Source organism: Bubalus bubalis, chromosome 20 (assembly GCF_019923935.1).
Source record: "Bubalus bubalis isolate 160015118507 breed Murrah chromosome 20, NDDB_SH_1, whole genome shotgun sequence".
NCBI lineage: Eukaryota > Metazoa > Chordata > Mammalia > Artiodactyla > Bovidae > Bubalus > Bubalus bubalis.
The window spans coordinates 38,887,655-38,905,690 of record NC_059176.1 but is presented as its reverse complement, the minus strand read 5'-3'; the positions used below and the strand labels follow the sequence as shown (position 1 = coordinate 38,905,690).

At 44.3% G+C, this 18,036-nt stretch overlaps 1 protein-coding gene and 1 non-coding gene across 3 annotated transcripts in view; one reads left to right on the top strand and one right to left on the bottom strand.

Annotated features, from left to right (window-relative positions):
- TMEM266 (transmembrane protein 266) overlaps positions 1-18,036 on the top strand; it is a 126,400-nt gene that overhangs the window by 26,724 nt on the left and 81,640 nt on the right. The window contains exon 1 of one of the 2 annotated variants that reach the window (XM_006044404.4): positions 11,161-11,223. The exons of the other annotated variant lie outside the window; for it this stretch is intronic. The gene's annotated coding sequence lies outside the window, so the exon portion shown is untranslated. Of the gene's footprint in view, positions 1-11,160; positions 11,224-18,036 lie in introns of those variants that run through there. 2 annotated transcript variants of the gene reach the window in all.
- On the bottom strand, positions 73-145 carry TRNAG-CCC. The gene has a single exon. It is a non-coding gene; the product is annotated as a tRNA-Gly (tRNA).

Here is an 18,036-nt window from a genome sequence, read left to right as displayed (position 1 = left end):
AGATCTTCATTGTCACATGCAGGATCTTCAGTTGCATCACACAGGTTCTTAGCTCCAGCATGTGGGATCTAGTTCCCTGACCAGGGATCGAACCCAGTTCCTCTGCATTGGGAATGCAGAGTCTTAACCACTGGGCCACCAGGGAAGTAGCAGTACCATACTGTTTTGGTTACGGTAGATTTGTAGTTTGAAATCACTGAGCAAGATACCTCCAGCTTTGTCTTCTTCCTTAAGACTGCTTAGGCTATTCAGGGACTTTTGTGTTTCTCTACAGATTTTAGAATTATTTGTTCCAGTTGTGTGAAAAATGCCATTGGCATTTTGATAGGGATTGTATTGAATCTCTAAATTGCCTTAGGTTGTATGTTCATTTGAACAGTAGTAATTCTTCCAATCCATGAGCACAGTGTATCTTCCCATTTGTTTGTATTATCTTCAGTTTCTTTCATCACATCATCATTTTTCTGAGTACAGGTCTTTTACCTCCTTAGTTAGATTTATTAGTAGGCATTTTATTCTTTTTGAAGTGATCTGTAAATGGGATTGTTTTCTTGATTTCCCTTCCTAGTTTGTTTTTTAGTGTATAAAAAGGAGATAGTAGGATTAACAGAACTTAAAAAAGGAGGAGGAAAGAGTTAAGAAGTCTTTGGATTGTACCCTTTAATAGGTTGATACAGTTGCTGAAAATTTGGAAGCAGGTTTTGAGGGGGGATTTTTGGTGGTGGCTGGTGAGTTGGGTTCCAGAAAGGTGAGCTTGTTGTAACCCTGAAGAATCTCCATGTGCAAGAGGTGGAGCTAAAGACGGGTCTGAAGCCTGGGGAGAGTCCAGGGCTGGAGATAAGAGTGTGGGGTCACCAAGAGGTAGGCATCATTGAAATCATCATGAATGGGAGAGTTTAAGCATTAAGCAGAGACAAGGGCTAAAAACAGAACCTTGGAAACCTTGACATTTAAAGGTCAGTAGAGAACAAGGAGCCCACGAAGGAATCTGAGGAGATGTAAAATGTGCTTCGTAGGAGCCAAAGAAGGGGAAAGTGATTCAGTAAATAGGGAGGGTCAATGTCAAGTGCTGTGGCAGTCAGGTCAGAAAATAACTGCTTCCACGCCCCATGCTCCCTCCCAGACCTTTCAGATCTCATCATCTCCTTTCTCCTGCTACTGGAATGTTTTTCCTGAAGGTGGCCAGAGACCTCCAAGTCTCCAGATCTAGTGGCATCATCATCTCCAGCCTCTTCAACCTCCTGCTCATTCGACATCACCAACCACGCCCTCCTCCTTAAAATTCTCTCCCCTAGGCCTTTGTGACTCTGCAGGGTTCTTATTACCCTCACAAAACCCTCATCGTGGCTCCTCTTCCTGCTCTTGAACATACTCATTCCCTGAGGTTTTGCTGTCTTTTCTTCCCTTGGCATCAAATCAGTCATCATGTGGTTAGGCCTGTGGTAGGTGCCGATGAGACCGGTAAATATAACATACGCCCGGCTTCCCAGAAGTGGACAGCATAGCCACAGAGGAAGAAGAAAATAGATCTCAACAGTATTGTGTGCTAGACAGTTATTAGAAGGGTTCTCTGGGATTGTGGAAGGAACAACTGAGCCTGAAACAGTAAATAAGCATGCATGGAATCTAGGGAGGGATGGGATCCATGGAAATTTCTGTGGCCAAAGTGTATATAGAAAAGGTGGGGCTGAAGGATGAAAGAAGGATTTGAAATATAAATGTAGAGAGGTAAATTGCAAAGTGTCATGTGTAATTCTTAGGAGCTTGAGCATCATTCTATATATATATATAAGCAGTAGGGAGCCAGTTGGGTCTTAAATAGAGGAAAGATGATCACACACAGGCTTCCCAGGTGGTCCAGTGCGTAAAGAATCTGCCTGCAATGCAGCAGACTCAGGAGACATGTGTTCAATATCTCTGGGTTGGAAAGATCCCCTGGAGGAGGGCATGGCAACCCACTCCAATATTCTTGTCTGGAAAATCCCATAGAAGAGCCTGATGGGCTACAGTCCATAGGGTCACAAAGAGTTGGACATGACTGAAGCAACTTAGCACACACACATGCTCTATCACACAAAAAATTTTGGAACATAACTAGCTGAATGAAGGCTAGAGAGACTGGGAGAAGGCTGGGGGCAGAGGGGCCAATGAGGCTGTTTCCATAATCCGGGTGAGAAATGATGAGGATTTGAATTAAGGTAGCCATGAGAATGGGGCTTCCCTAGTGGCTCAGTGGTAAGGACTCTACCTGCAATTCAGGAGACCCAGGTTTGATCCCTAGGTTGGGAAGACCCCCTGGAGGAGGGCATGGCCACCACTCTAGTACTCTTGCCTAGAGAATCCCATGGAGAGAGGAGCCTGGCAGGCTGCAGTCCTTAGGGTCACACAGAGTCAGACACGACTAAAGCGATGAAGCAGCAGCAGCAGCACTGAGAATAAGGAAGATGATGAAATTCCAGAGATATTTCTGGTATAGACTTGAATTGTTGAGGCAACTGGTTGGGAGATGCAAAAGGAGAGGTCGAGAATGACTGCACAGTGCTTAAATGGGGAGATTTGGGTCAGTGGTGACTCCATGACCCCAAACTAAAACCACAAGAATGGAAACAGCCTTTGAATGGAAGTAATTAATGATTAAGATTTAAACATACTTGGGAACTCCATAGGGGTCCACTAGTTAGGACTCTATGCTTTCACTGCCAAGGACGCTGGTTCTGTTCCTGGTCAGGGAACTAAGATCCCGCAAGCAGCGTGGTATGGCAAAAAAAAAAAAAAAAAAAAAGAAAAAAGATTTAAACATATTAATTTTGAAATTATTATACAGTACTTAGTTAGAACTCTGTTTCAACACAGAGACCGTGGCTGAAGCCCTAGGGTTAGATGAGCCTTTTTTGAAAGCCCGTATAGAAGAAATCATGAGTTTGACAGAGATGGAACATCAAAGAATATCAGCATTGGGACTTCTCTGGTAGTCCAATGGCTAAGACTCCATGCTCCCAATGCGGGTTTGAGCCCTGGTCAGGGAAGTAGATCCCATATGCTGCAACAAAGATACCATGTGCTGCAAATAAGACCTGGCACAGTCAAATAAATAATAAATATTTTTTAAAAAATGAATATCAGTATTGTAAAGTTGAGAAGGGAAAACCTCAAAGGAAGTAAACAGAGAAAGAAGAAAAGGACAAAGAATCCTCAAAACTAAGAGAATAAAGAGTTTTATGAATCAGAGGGTCAACAATGTCAAATGTCACAGAAAGGTTTAGGGCTAAAAGTGTCCATTGAGTTTGGTAACTAGGAGATCCCTGACTAACACATCAAGAGCATTTTTATTGGAGGGCAGGGATGGAAACCATAGGGTTGAAGAGAATTTAGGAGAAAAATTAGAAAAAGCATAGTGTAAAATAATATCACATTCAGGCATACAAATACTTGGAACATTTCCTTTCCACATAATTTTACTCAGGAAAATTACTTGAGGGTGTACTCCAGAAAAAAATGAAAGAAATTCAACAAAGAGGAAACATGGGATCTGAGGAGGGGAAAATAGAGCCATGTCAGATTGATAGTGGTGGAGCAGAACCATAGAGGAATGTGTCCAAAATTGATCATTTAACAGGGAAATTAGGGATCCTGACAGTCTTACCATAAGATGAAGAAAACATATAGTTCTACTTTCTATAAGAAGAAGGGCAATGAGAAGCCTCAGAAATGTAGAGAAAAGCCTGTGGAAGAAGTCTGGGCCAAACATGAAGCAAACTGAAATATGATTTTGAGCAGTTTGATGGCAGATAAGAAAAGAACAATAAACCTATATATTTGAATTTTTTCCATCCAGTAACTTGGTTGGAAATAGTGTTATAGCCCTTTCTGTCATGATTTATTCACCCTACCTGATTCTGCAGTATATGTAATCATAAATATAAATATTGCTTATTGTTCTTCAAGTTTTAGATTCAATTTATGTGAAGTTTACAAAGCATGCAAAAATTCATGTAGCTCCAAAGCAGAATCTGAAAGATTTAAACCTTGACATGTAAAGAAGAACTTGAACAGGTAATCAAAATTTGGAATGTGGAGAAGAGTATTAGTAATAAGATAGCAACCATTCATTGAGTCTCCACTATGTCCCAGTCACTATCTTAAGCCTGTTAAAGGTTATTGAATTTCATGACAAAGCTATGAGTTAGGTGCTATTTTTATATCCATTTTCCAGCTAAGGAAACTGAAGCACAGAGAGGTGAAGTAACCTGCCCAGGGTCACACAGCTAGCAAATGGAAGCCATGAGAGTAGCACCTCAGCTGTCTGGCTCCAGAGCCTACATCTACGTATACTCCACTCCACTGTCCTGTTTCCTCGGATGAGGCAGAGAGAAGTGCCCAGGTGCCAGCAACCTCACCACACTTCCTGGAAGGGGGAGGGGAAGGAGAAACTGACCCACGTCAATGCAGCAGACAGGAAGCTTAAAATATATATTTTACAAGTCACATGACGTGGTTGCCTCAGCAGGCTAGGACTGAGGGGTGGGAGGCTGAGAGAAGAACTTACTGTCATTTTATATACTTAACGAACCATTTGAATCTTTATTATTATGTGCATGGATTACTTTTATCATTTAAAAATCCTACCCTTCTTCCAAGGCCATGTTTAAAAATTTCCTCCCAAAGCTTCCCTAATTTCTTCAGTAAAAAATGGGCTCTTGAATCGTCTGAGCTCCTGCAAGGCCATGTCTCTGTTTCTGCCCTCTTTAGAACCCACTACTTCTGACTTTACGTTGCCTTTGTAAATGCCTTGGGGACAGCGTCTTTGTCAGATTTACCTGACTTACCTCCATGGCCTTGGCATTGTGCCCTGCTTATGTTATGTGCTCAGTAAATATTGAATGAACTGGATGAGTGGCTTCTGTTAACAGCAGATTGTGTCCATTTCCCGCAATTTGGGGAACTCAGAACACATAGCTTGAGTGTGTCTACGTGTCAGTCACCCTGCTGCCACTGGGAAGAGGGAGATGGGGAGAGGAGGAGGGGTGTGGAGTGGCCACTTTGCCCCATCCTTCTATAAAAACAGAGCCACAAAATGACAGCTCTGATATGAATCTTAGATCGTTACGTCCAACCCCGTCATTTTACAGATGAGGAAACTAAAGCCAGGGAGCAGAAAGACATGAAAGCCCACAATGAAATTGGAATAGCTGTATATCAGCTTAGGTTCTTAAGCTTTGTTCCTAATTACCAAAGCAATACATGTTCAATACTTAGCTTGTTTTTTTGTTTTTTTTTTTTTTAACCCCTATAATCTCTCTATATTTCTACCTAAACATGGTTTGGAGCTTTTATTTTTTTATGGTCTTGCTTTGTAGGTGATATTTTAAGTTGGCATAAATTCTTTTTGGATGGCAGTGAATGATGGATGGGTAGATAGATGGATAAATTAGTGACTTTCCCGGGATAACATAGCTGGTCGGTGACAGAGCTGAGACCTAGCAAAGCACCTCGCTGAGGGATGCCAAGCAGCTGAAGTACCTGACACAAAAGCACTTCTGAGTTGCCGTGGCAACTACAGCAGTCCTCTGATTTCCATCAGAGTGTGTGGGGATCAGGGTCAGACCCTAATGCACAGGTCAGAGGTTAAGGTGCGAAGGAAGACACCCCAGGCTGTGATGGCACAGCCCCAGCTAGATTCAGGAAGCAGCATTTTGTTGAAGCCACCAGGCCTGGTCTGAAAGAGGGGCCAAGGGAAATGGATCCAAAGGACACTGTTATCCAGGTGGCATCATGTGGTGAAGAGAAACAGGAGGCAGACCCAGATTCCAGGCCTGGCTCAGGCAGTAAGTCATTGAGTGACTTTGGGTAGGTCACCGCCTCTTTCGGGGCCTCGGTGTCTTTACCTATGAGGTGAGGTGATTGGACTAGTCCCTGGGTGATGTCCAAGGGCTCTAACCACATGAAAATGCCCCAACACCACAATTACAAAATGTCTTGTCAGAATCCAGAGAAGGCTGGGATTCCAGCCTCGGATCCACAGAGAGGACCTATCCCTCCCCTCACCCCTTTGTCACCCACGGACTCCATGCCCACTGCAGCCAGCTAGAGCTGCGGGACGACAGCCTGAGACAGGTAGCCAGCCAGCCCTGGCCAGCTCCCCGCTCCAACTGAGGTAGGAGTGGGGTCGGGAGTAGGCACTTTTTCTTCAGAGATGCCTCCCTTTGGAGGAGGCACTACTTGCGTGGTAAACAAAGACCCAGGTTCCTCGGCTGTAAGCAGGGGTGTGCCTTCGTCCTCCTCCACAAAGATGGGGGTTGGCAGGAGCTCAGCGGTCCTGGGAGCACTGCTGAGTGGGGAGTGAAGAAGCCACCTGGGTGGAGGGGCAGGGTGACTGGGTGACGTGTCGTGGCAACTGTACATCCATGTCCAGTCCCCAAGGGTCGTATCCCCCAGTCTCTTCACAAGTCATCTACGTCCCAAGCCTCTCCACCTTCCTATGCTTGTCACCACTTATCCTTCATTCACTCAGTAAATATTTCTTGAGCACCTGTTGTCCTGGATGCTGAGGATACAGTGGTAAATGAGAGAGACACAAAACCCCTGCTCTCAAGGAGCTTATGTTCTAATGGGGGAGGTACTTAGTAAACAAATACTAGTCATATAGTATATTATACACATGGTGAGACATGCTGTGAAAAGAATAAAGCAGGTAGAGGAGATAAGAAATGTGAGCAGAGCATGCTATTTGAATTAAGGTGGTCTGGGAAGACGTTGCTAATAAGGTGACATTTGAGCAAAGACCTGAGGGAAGTGAAGGTGCAAGCCCTGGGACATTCCAGGCAGAGAAAAGGCCCAGAACAGAGTGTGCTTGGCATGTCTAGAACACAGTCAGCGGGGCTGGAGAGGTGGAGTCACAGGAGACAGGTGGAAGTTGTAGAGAAGGCAGGAGACAGAGGATAGCACCTTGAGGGCCATCACTCAGTGGCCAGGACAGGAAGCCACTGGAGTTGGTGAGCAGCGGGGTGATGTGTCTGACTTGGGTTTTAAAAGGGTTTCTGCTGTGTGAAGGACAGGTGAAGGTGGAAGCAGGGGAACAGGTGAGCTGTCAATTGTAGTAATCCAGCTGAGAGATGACAGGGGCTTGGACTGGAGTGGAGAGGTGGTGAGGAGTGTTAAAATTTGAAATGTATTTTGAAGGTAGAACTGACAGATTTGCTGACAGATTGGATATGGGGCATGAAAGGAAGGAATCAGGATGGTTCCAAGACTCTTTGGCCTGAGCAACTGGAAGGATGAGTTTGTTGTTCACAGAGATGAGAAGGGCTGTGCTGGGGTAGATGAGACATCTAAGTCAGGTTTTCTGGTTGACAGTTGGATCCATGAGTCTGGAATTAATGGGAACAGTTGAGGGTAAAGATGTATTTGGAAGTCATCAGCAAATAGACTTGCACTGTCCAATATGGTAGCCACTAACCACAAAAAGCTTTTTATATTTAACATGAATTAAATAACCTCACCTCAGATATGTAGATGACACCACCCTTATGGCAGAAAGTGAAGAGGAACTAAAAAGCCTCTTGATGAAAGTGAAAGAGGAGAGTGAAAAAGTTGGCTTAAAGCTCAACATTCAGAAAACGAAGATCATAGCATCTGGTCCCACCACTTCATGGGAAATAGATGGGGAAACAGTGGAAACAGTGTCAGACTTTATTTTTCTGGGCTCCAAAATCACTGCAGATGGTGACTGCAGCCATGAAATTAAAAGACGCTTACTCCTTGGAAGGAAACTTATGACCAACCTAGACAGCATATTCAAAACCAGAGACATTACTTTGCCAACAAACGTCCATCTAATCAAGGCTATGGTTTTTCCAGTGGTCATGTATGGATGTGAAAGTTGGACTGTGAAGAAAGCTGAGTGCTGAAGAATTGATGCTTTTGAACTGTGGTGTTGGAGAAGACTCTTGAGAGTCCCTTGGACTGCAAGGAGATCCAACCAGTCCATTCTAAAGGAGATCAGTCCTGGGTGTTCATTGGAAGGACTGATGCTAAAGCTGAAACTCCAATACTTTGGCCACCTCATGCGAAGAGTTGACTCATTGGAAAAGACCTTGATGCTGGGAGGGATTGGGGGCAGGAGGAGAAGGGGATGACAGAGGATGAGATGGCTGGATGGCATCACCGACTCGATGGACATGAGTTTGAGTGAACTCCAGGAGTTGGTGATGGACAGGGAGGCCTGGAGTGCTGCAGTTTATGGGGTCGCAAAGAGTCGGGCACAACTGAGCGACTGAACTAAACTGACTGAATATTAAATAGCATTTAAAATTTAGCCCCTTCTGTCACACTAACCACATTTCAAGTGCACAACAGCCAAATGTGAGCAGAGACTACCATACTGGACAGCACAGATAGAGAACATTTCCATCATCACAGCAAGCTTGTTAGACAGTGCTTATAATGTCTGGATGAGATGCCGGGAGAGTGGATGGAGAAAAGTGAGCTTTTATCAGTTTGGAAGATAAACAGGAGTGGCCTGTATGCTCAGTTGCTAAGTTGTGTCTGACTCTTTGTGACCCCATGGACTGTAGCTCACCAGGCTCAGACTTTGTCCATGGGATTTCCTAGGCAAGAATACTAGAGTGGCCTGTATAGAAGTAGGAAAATCCAGGATAGGGTGGATTTCTGGATGCCAGTAAAGAAAGTATATTGGAGAGGAGGTCAGATGCTTTTATTAGGACAGGGAGACTGAAAATCAAAAAATGTTGGTGGTCCAATGGTTAAGAATCTGCCTGCCAGTCCAGAGAGGGGTTCCATCCCTGGTCCAGGAGGATCACACATGCCATGGAGCAACTAGAACGCGCATGCTACGGCTACTGAAGCCCATGCACTCTGGAGCTCATACTCCACAGCAAAGAAGCCACTGTAATGAGAAGCCCGCGCCATCTAGAGAGTAGCCCTTGCTCACCACAACTGGAGAAAGCCCACATGCAGCAATGAAGACCTAGCACAGCCAAAATAAATAAATAATTATTAAAAATAACCTTAAAAAAAATTGACCAGCAGATTTATCAACAAGTAGGTCGTCAGTGACTTCAGGGAGGGCAGTTTTGCAGAGGTGGAGACCAAAGCTTGAGTGAGGCGGTAGATTCTAGAGAGAATGAGGAGAGAGGAATTGGAAACAGCATATGTACACCTTTTCAGCTGAAGGTGCTATGAAGGAGCAGAGAAATAGCCAGAGGCTTATGATGTTAAGGGAAGTAAAGCTTCCCTGCAGGGGGAATTGAGAAAACCATGCCTTGAGTAAGGAAGAGCCAAGGAGATCTGATCCCCACATGGCTCCCATGGCTAGGATATGGACAGGATGGATGTCTTGTCTGGAAGATGGAGGGAGGGCAGAGTCAGTGGCAAGGCTGCAGATGAGAGAGTGGCTGGGGGATGGGGAGTGTGGGGAGGTTCTCTTGGCAATGTCTCAGTTCCCCCAGGGCAGTTAGGCAGAGTTCATTGACTGAGTGTGAACACAGGCATTGGAGGGGTGAGGAGAGAGAGGAGGACATCAGTAGTCATCCAGGAAAGCAGGAGAGTGGTGGGATTAGGGGATGGATGTGGGATTGCCAGGCTGCACCAAAGGCTTGCCTAAAGTTTGTGGTCCTGCTAGAGCCAGCTTCCAGAATTTGCCCTGTCTTGCCTCTGTGTGTTCACATATGCTGCTTTTTCTCTTTGGAAGGTCCTTCCCATTTCTCTAGTCCCTCATCTGCCCAGCAGACCCATGATTCTGCAAGGCACAGCTTAAGCATCAGCTCCTCTGATACCTCCTTCCCTCCCTTTCTTCTCACCGGTGCCCATACTTCCCCCCAGAACTCTGATTGAGTCACATGATCAGTGTTTGCTTACACGGCTTTTGCTCTAAGGCCAGGGGTCAGCAGACACTTTGCAGAAGGGCAGATAGTGAATATATTAGGTTTTGTAGACTGTTTGGTCTCTGCCACACTATTCAGTCTGTACAGATTGTAGCACAAAAGCAGTCAGACAATACATAAAAGATGGGGTGTGACCATGTTCTAGTAAAATGCTATTTGCTGAAACAGGGGTGGGCTGGATCTGGCCTCTGGGCCATAGTTTGCCAACCCCTGCTCAAGGGAATGGCAGAGATGGTATCTCAATTGTCTTGGTGGCCCCCGTACCTGGGTACCAGTTAGGGGCTCAGGAAATGTTTGAATGGACGATAGAAGAGTAGATGTGCATGAATAAACATTTAGGCCTGTCCTACTTAGATTACAGAACCGTGTTCCCTCAGACATGCAAATTTTGGTCTCTTTGTCAATGGTCTGTCATTACACAGTCACCCTGTGCCTAGGGAAGGACTATGCATGGCAGCATGAGCCCTCGATACCCAGGAAAGATCAGACATGGCCTTGCCACCCACTGCATCAGGGCTAAACTGCCACCCTGGCTGGCCAGCCTTGCTCCTACTTGTTCCCAGGTGCACAGACTCCCAGTTCAGAGGCCCCAGCCTCTTCACAAACAGGCCTTCCATATTCACCCTCCCTCTGCACAGTTCTGTGCTCCCCTTCAGCGCAGCATCCCTCAGCCCCTGCAGAGAATGAATAGTCATCAGGTCTCTGTCATATGCAGGGCATAGTGGGAGAATCATAGGCCCTTCCCTGAAGAAGCTTACTCAGTCCAAGCATCCCTTTGGGAGTGCCCTCTGCCTACCCTCACCATACTCATACCTGAGCTCCTCCTTAAAGATTGCCAGAGCCACCCCAACCCACCTGATTCTCCCTTCTTTTCTATTTTTTTCGTCCCGAGGTTTTGCACCACACTGGGCTTCTCCTGGGGGTGGATTCACTTGTAAATATCCTCTCCCCATCATATTGGCAACCAGCAAAGACCCAGGACAGCAGAGTGTGCTTTTGTTTCTTTGAGCTCACACTGTCCAAGAGAAGTATAAACCACACACACAGTTTAAACATTTTCTAGTAACACATTAAAAAGTTAGAAACTGGTGTGTATGCGTGTGTGCTCAGTCATGTCCAACTATTTGTGACCCCATGGACTGCAGCCCACAAGCCTCCCCTGTCCATGGAATTTTCCAGGCAAGAATACTGGAGTGGGTTACCATTTCCTACTCCAGAGGATCTTCCCTATCCAGGGATTGAACCTGCTTCTCCTGTGTCTCCTGCATTGGCAGGCGGATGCTTTACCACTGAGCCACCTGGAAAGCCCTAAAAGAAACAGGTAAGATTAATTTTAATGTATTTTTAATAACAAGTATATCTAGAATATTATCGTTCTAACATGTAATCAATATAAAAATGATTTTATTCATATTATTCATAGGTCTTCAGTGTGTATTTTGTTTGTACAGAACTTAACTGAGCTCACTGGGCAGGATGTGTCTCATGACATCTGACCGGGGATTATACCCATGTCCCCTGCATTGCAAGGCAGATTCTTCACCACTGGACCACCAGAGAAGTCCTTAAACTATCTTCATTGAGAAACATTTGACATATAAATATTGTAGAGAAAACTGAGATTTAAGACCTTGCTTTTACTCAGATGCTAAGTTACAAAGCTCACATTTGAACCCAGGTCTGGGTCCAAAGCCTGTCCATAAAATAGAATATTTAAGTTGGAAGGTTCATTAGAAAATTATCCAAACCGTTATCTCCATGAATATCACTTGTGTCCTCAGCACCTAGCCCCAGTGTCTGGCTTGTTCTAGGAGCTCAATTATTTCAGTGAGCAAATCTGGTCTCACTTTATAGATGAGAAATTGAGAAATGAGAGGAGACTTGTCCGACTTGATGGAAAGAGGGACGCCAGGGGCTAGAACCCACATTGCTGATTATTGCTGCACTGCTCTTATTCCATGTCGTTCTGTCACGCAGGTGATCAACCCCCCGAACCATGGGCGTTTGACATCTGAAGTTCTCTTTGTATTTACAGGGACAGATTTTCAGCAGGCTTTTTCTTCCCCATGTCCATAGCCTCAGAACTCGCCAGAAATCTTCTTTGCAATTCCCATCTCCTCTTAATTCCACCCTCCAGCAGCTGAGCCTGCTCAGGGACCCGGACTCCAGGTCTCCATGTGAAGCCGCATACACCAGCAAAGCTCACTGCATGTGGGCACCACCCCCAGCTTTCATCTCGGGTCACACTCGTCGTGACAACTCGAGAGGTTTCCTTGGCTGGAGGGCAGCACGACTCTCCAAGAGGGTCACGCCAGCAGCTGCCTGCTGTGCCTGGATGCCTGCCCTGGAGCCTGATTGGGAAGGCGCCCTCGGGCTTACTGCAGGCCCAACCAGTCAGCATCTTCCCAGGGAACTCCTAGCAGCCTCCCTCCCAATCGGGTCATAGTAAAGGTCACCGATTGTATTAGAAGCTTAGAACTGAAAGGGAATTTACATATCATGCACCCTAGTGCTTTTCTAACTATAGTGTCCTACAAGTCTCCTGGGAATCTTGTTAAGATGCAGATTTCTGATTTCATCAATTGCAACAGATGTACCACTGAAAGCTATGCAAGGTGTGGGGGGGAGGGGTGGTGGTCACGTGGAAATGCTCTATACTTTAAATTTTTCTTTAAATTTTAAAACTGCTCTAAAAAAATAGTCTATTAATTTTTTTAACATCCTACTGAGTTCCAAGAGGAGATCATTTGCTGGGTAATTGCTCAGTCGTGTTTCTCCTTAGGCACAAAGATAACCTTGCACATTCACTGCTGATGGCCCCTCCGAGGCTGCCTCCAGCACTGACTTGCTGAAAACTGTCCTCGAGTTTGATGGGTTAACTGAGGAATACTTTTTGAATGCAGAAAGCATACTCATGGGGCCATCTAAGGGCCCTGCCTCATTTTTCTGCCTTTAGAAAAGCTGCTGAACTAAATCTGGCATATAGAAATGTGCTCGAGAGATTTTTCTTTTCTTTTTTTTTAAGGATTGAATATATAATTTTTATCCTATATTGGGGTATAGGCTTACAATTGTGTTAGTTTCAGGTGTATAGCAGACTGGTTCAGTTATACATATACTTCTATCTGGTCTTTTTCAGATTCTTTTTTTCCATATAGGTTATTACAGAATAATAACTCTAACCTATAGTAGAGTTCCCTGTGCTATCTAGTAGCTCCTTGTTGATTATTTTATATATAATAATGTGATGTATTATTCCCAACTTCTAATTTATCCTTCTTCCCCCACCTTTCCCCTTTAGTAACTGTAATTTGTTTTTGAAATCTGTGAGTCTGTTTCTGTTTTATGAATAAGTTCATCTGTATCATCTTTTTAGATTCCACATGTAAGTGATACTGTATGATACTTGTCTTTCTCTGTCTGACTTACTTCACTTAGTATGATCATCTCTACGTCCATCCATGTTGCTATAGATGGCATTAGTTCATTCTTTTCTTGACTGAGTAATATTCCACTGTATACATGTACCACATCTTCTTTATCCATTCCTCTGTCAATGAACATTTAGGTTTTTCCATGTCTTGGCTCTTGCAAATAGAGTTGCAGAGAACATTGGGATGCATATATCTTTTCAGATTATGGTTTCCTCCAGATACATGCCCAGGAGTGGGATTGCTGGATTATATGGTAGTTACGTTGTTAGTTTTCTGAGGAACCTCCATACTATTCTCTACAGTGGCAGCACCAATTTACATTCCCAGAAAGGGTGTAGGAGGGTTCCCTTTTCTCTACACCTTCCCCAGCATTTATTGTTTATAGACATTTCGATCATGGCCATTCCGCCCGGTGTGAAGTAATGCCTTGTTGCGGTTTTGATTTGCATTTCTCTAATAATTAGCAACATGAAATATTTTTTCAAGTGCTTTGAGGTTTTTTCCTTTCAGTTTGCTAATATGAACCCTGGCCTTACGGAGCTTACAGTCTAGAATAGATGGTACAGGAGCCTAAACCTCTGTAAGACAAAGTAGAAAAGTGGTACATGCCCTGAGTGATGAACAGTTAAAGTGTACAGAAGAGAGAAAAGAGATGGCTCCCTGACACTGTGTTCAGGGGCAAGCAGTGACACTGGGTTATAGAGGGTTGGATGAGAGAGGGATTGTGGTTGGGACTTGTGGAATAGGGGCATCCGTGTTCCTGCCGGGAGAGTTCCATAAGCAGAGGCAGAGGGTGGATAATTGTGTGCCTGTGTCTGTGCACTGGGAACAGCGGTGTCTGGACAAGGTGGCTGGAACACAGCACAGAAAGAGGATGAGGAATGGCTTAAAATGTTGAGGTCAGGTGGTGGAGGGTTCTGAATCACAGGCCAAGGAATTGAGACCATATTCAGTAAGCAGTAAACCATGAAATTAAAATATGCCTGCTCCTTGGAAGAAAAGCTATGACAAACCTAGACAGCATATTAAAAAGCCGAGACATCACTTTGCTGACAAAGGTCTGTTTAGTCAAAGCTGTGGTTTTTCCAGTCGTCATATACGGATGTGAGAGTTGGACCATAAAGAAGGCTGAACGCAAAAGAATTGATCCTTTCAAATTGCACTGGAGAAGACTCTTGAGAGTCCCTTGGACTGCAAGGAGATCAAACCAGTCAATCCTAAAGGAAATAAACCCTGAATATTCACTGGAAGAACTGATGCTGAAGTTCCAATACTTTGGCTATCTGATGCGAAGAGCCAATTCATTGGGAAAGACCCTGATGCGGGGAAAGACTGAAGGTAAAAGGAGAAAAGGGCAGCAAAGAATGAGATGGTAACACCACCAACTCAATGGACATGAATTTGAGCAAACTTCGGTAAATAGTGAAGGAGAGGGAAGCCTGGCATGCTGCAGTCCATGGGGTCGCAAAGTGTCGGGCATGCCTGAGCAACTGAAAAACACCACGTTGGTAAGTAGTGGGGACTGAGCAAACCCTAGCTTCAGCAGAAGAGTTATGTGGTGGCTGCGTGTAAGATGTGTCAGAGAGGAGAAGCCTGGAGATAAGGGTCCTCGTCAGGAGACTGCTCTGAGGAAGATTCGGGAACCCAGGCAGTTGGAAGCTGTCTAGTCTGCCTCAGGATTCCCACAGCCCTTTTCCTGTATCTCTCATGCACACTTACCAATTTTTAACCTTATGTAGGTTTTTTAGTGTAAAAGTAGATTTAGTTCATTATTAATGAAAATGAGACAGTATAGAAACATAAAGTAAACAGTTCCTTGTAGTCCCACCACCCAGAGATAACTTCTTTTAACATTGTGGGTCTGTCCTTTCAGATTGCTTTATACATACATCACACTATATGGGCTTTTTTTTTTTTCTTCCAGATGTGAACATACTTTAAAGCCTACTTTTTCTAATTACCTTGTAATGAACATCTTTTCTTGTTAAGCAGTATTTCTAGATTTTTGTTGTTGTTTTAGTTGACTTTTGGTTTTGCTTTCCTAGTTTTTAAAATTGTGGTTAACATATACATAACATGAAATGTACCGTCCCTGACAGTATATTTGTATCATTGTGCAACCATTAATATTATTTAGTTGCAGAACATTTCATAATCCCAAAAGGAAACCCTGCAACCACTAAGCAGTCATTCCCCTGTCTCTCCCCAGCCCCCAGGAACCATTGATTTGCTTCCTATCTCTAGAGATTTATCTCTTTGAGAAATTTCATGTAGATGGAATCATACAATATGTGGCCTTTTGTGTCTGGCTTCTTTTATCCAACATAGTATTTTCAAAGTTCATCATATCTGGATTATCCTTGTCTTTTTTTTTTTTTTAACAAAAGATGCTCAGGAACAAAAAGCAGTGAAATGAAACCTCTCCTCGAGAATACCACTTCTTCCCCCTACTTCCCTACCTGTTAATAACTTTGGATGCAGCCATTGGACCTTTTAGATGAATGGAGGTTGATAGGAACCATCAAGCGATGACTTTTTTCAACAACATATTCTGCTGTCTCTCTCCTCCCATCACCTGACATGAATGTGGCAAGACGCCTTAGCTTTTCTAGTCACTTTCAGGATTTAAAAAAGTGTTAGTTACGTCCGACTCTTTGCGGCCCCATAGACTGTAACCCACCAGGCTCCTCTGTCCATGGAATTCTCTAGGCAAGAATGCTGGAGAGGATAGCCATTCCCTTCTCCAGGGGATCTTCCCAACCCAAGGATCAAACCCAGGTCTTCTACACTGCAGCGGATTCTTTTCTATCTAAGCCACCAGGGAAGCCCTTCAGGATTTAGGACAGGCTCATTTTCAGGTGTTAAAATATTCCATGTAAATGAAAACTTCTGTTTAGGCTACACAACCTGACCTACAGGCCAGCCTTTCTGCTCCTTCCCACCTCCAATTCCCTGTACTCACCCAGCCTGATCCAAGGATGCTTTTGCAAGTTCCTTAGAAATCCACCTTCTGTGTTCTGCCACTCCAGCCCATCTTGATGCAGTAGGGGAGCTGAACGCACTATTCCACTGGATTCTTGCCTAACTTCAGAGGGCTACCTTCAGTTCCTGCTTTGGATGCTGTGTCCCTGACACCCCTCTGGTCCTCTTGGGTAGAGTCCTATAGAGATGTCCACGGGAGTCCATAAACTATAGACTATAGTCCATAACTATTGCCATATTTGTGATCATCTCACATCCTTCCAGAGGCCTTTCTAGATTTGGGGAAATTCCCATATCGAGTCCACCCCCATGCAAGATGGCAGCCTTCCTTGCAGCCAGGATACAGCTGTGTGATCTGTCTCTGCTGATTTTTAATCAGGTGGAGCTGGGATCTTGGAAGCTGGGGAGGAGAGGATGTCCGTGTGGTGCGGTGGCATCAGCGATGCTTTTACTGGAGCAGCACCAGGGTCCAGTCCATGTTCCTGACCGTAAATGTTTGATACCTGGCGCTCTCACCCACCTGGAATTCAGCATCCTTTAAAAATGTATACTCTGCTTAAACTATTGAGTTTAATTTTCACTAAGATCTTTGACTGATGCCATACCCCTGCCTAGCTTGGTGGTTAAGGGCAGGTTGCTCCCACCAATGTTCTCTGTCCTCTCCTGGCCATCTCCCATGTCCCAGTCAGCCTGGGCATCTGGCATGGGTTTCTCTAGCCTTCTCTCTCACAGGCTATCAGGAGTAGTAGCTACTAGACCAGCTTGACCATCTGTTGCTGCTGCTGCTGCTGATGCTGCTGCTAAGTTGCTTCAGTCGTGTCCGACTCTGTGCGACCCCATAGATGGCAGCCCATCAAGTCTCCCCATCCCTGGGATTCTCCAGGCAAGAACACTGGAGTGGGTTGCCATTTCCTTCTCCAATGCATGAAAGTGAAAAGTGAAAGTGAAGTCGTTCAGTCATGTCCAACTCTTAGCAACCCCATGGACTGCGGCCCACCAGGTCCTCCATCCATGGGATTTTCCAGGCAAGAGTACTGGAGTGGGGTGCCATTGCCTTCTGTTAGCATATTCCAAATAGATAGTCTGACATCTGTCTTTAGAAAATGTGAGCATTTACTATCTTTATCTTTAACTTTACGGCATCTGCCAAATTCTGGGACCACAGGAAAAGTCCCATTCCACACCTTGTCACATACATATTTTCTCTATATATTATGTAAGTGGGATCATCATCAGTTTATCATTTGGTAACCTTTTTTATTGTTACATTGCAGGCAACTTTCCATGTTATTGAAAATAGTATACCTTCATCCATTAAAAAAAAATCAGCCGTATTGTTGAAAGAACTATTTACAAACAGTAAAAAGCACCCATTTTAAAAGCACACTTGGAACCATCACCACAATAAAGATTTAGAATATTGCCAGAAGTTCCCTTATATTCCTTTGCAGTCAGTCCTTCCCAGTTTCCATTTAACTTCATCCTTTTCAATAGCTGTAGGACAATCCCATAATACAGAAGTTCCTTAATTTATTTACCTAGTCTCCTATTGATAGACATTTGCATTGCTTTCAATTTATTATTTTATTGATTTCTTATCAACACATATTTGTGGAGCACCTACTATGTGTGCTAGGTGTGGTGATATTATATAAATTCAAGAAACTTCTATATGTGTCTATGCATCTGTTATTCCCCTAAAACATATCTTCTAACAG